Raw genomic sequence first — 1223 nt, 5'->3', positions numbered from 1 at the left:
CAATGGTGCTCTTGAGTTCCTCTATGTCTCTTCCTTGTCTTTGTTGCTTCATCCCTAGTGATTTTGGTGCTCCTATCCTTAGTTGCTCCCAATAGCTGCTGTGGAGGAAAATGTATCCCTTGAGGCATCTCAGGGATTTCTTGGTTAGGGAATTCCTCATGCTCTTGTTGAGTTCCATGAGTGGGCTCTCTTGTTGTGCAGTCAAATGCTCTACTACTGATCTATGGACCCTTGAGATGAATCTCTCCATCTCCCATGACTCGGAGGTGGAAGCTTTTGTCTTCCCTTTCCTCTTTCTAGAGGTTTCTCCGGCCTTAGGTGCCATAAATGGTTATGAAAAAATAAAAAGCAATGCTTTTGTCTCTAAACCCCATGGTTGGGGGTGAGGAGCTCTGCTGTGTCTCGATGAATTAATGCAATTACTTCTGTTTTCTATTCAATCACGCTTGTTTCTATTCTAAGATACTCGCTTGTACTTAACCATGATGAATGTGATCATCCATGACACTCATCACCATTCTCAACCTATGAACGCATCAGGATCATAAGCTTCTTCTTCAGAAGATGCTTCTTTAGTACTGTTGGATGCAGCTTGCAATCATTCAGACTCTGAGAAATCATATTGACTTGCTAAATCAATATTTTATTCTGAGCTAATATGGCATTCAGAGTATCAATTTCAAGAACTCCCTTCCTCTAAGGCGTCCCATTACTCACAGGATTCCTTTCAGAAGTGTACATGAACTGGTTATTTGCAACCATGTCAATGAGTTCCTGAGCTTCTGCAGGTGTTTTCTTTAGGTGAATGGATCCACCTGCAGAATGATCCAATGACATCTTTGATAATTCAGACAGACCATCATAGAATATATCCAGGATGGTCCATTCTGAAAGCATGTCAGAAGGACACTTTTTGGTCAGTTGCTTGTATCTCTCCCAAGCTTCATTGAGGAATTCACCTTCTTTCTGTTTGAAGGTTTGAACATCCCATCTAAGTTTGCTAAGCTTTTGAGGAGGAAAGAACTTGGCTAAGAAATCCGTGACCAGCTTATCCCAAGAGTTTAGGCTATCTTTAGGTTGAGAGTCCAACCATATTCTAGCTCTGTCTCTTACAGCAAACGGGAAAAGCATAAGCCTATAGACCTCGGGATCAACCCCATTGGTCTTAACAGTATCACAGATTTGCAAGAATTCAGTTAAGAACTGAAAAGGATCTTCCTATG

The 1223-nt window shown here is 41.5% G+C and overlaps 1 non-coding gene across 1 annotated transcript; it reads left to right on the top strand.

The window, feature by feature from the left end:
* The first annotated feature begins 891 nt into the window (after nt 1–891).
* On the top strand, nt 892–999 carry LOC148571395 (small nucleolar RNA R71). Its single transcript, XR_015908329.1, has one exon. It is a non-coding gene; the product is annotated as a small nucleolar RNA R71 (small nucleolar RNA).
* Nucleotides 1000–1223: the final 224 nt, after the last annotated feature.

Source organism: Arachis ipaensis, chromosome B3 (genome assembly GCF_059453495.1).
Source record: "Arachis ipaensis isolate K30076 ecotype BB chromosome B3, ASM5945349v1, whole genome shotgun sequence".
Taxonomy (NCBI): domain Eukaryota; kingdom Viridiplantae; phylum Streptophyta; class Magnoliopsida; order Fabales; family Fabaceae; genus Arachis; species Arachis ipaensis.
The sequence above is the reverse complement of the archived record's forward strand: the minus strand, read 5'-3'. Positions and strand labels throughout refer to the sequence as shown.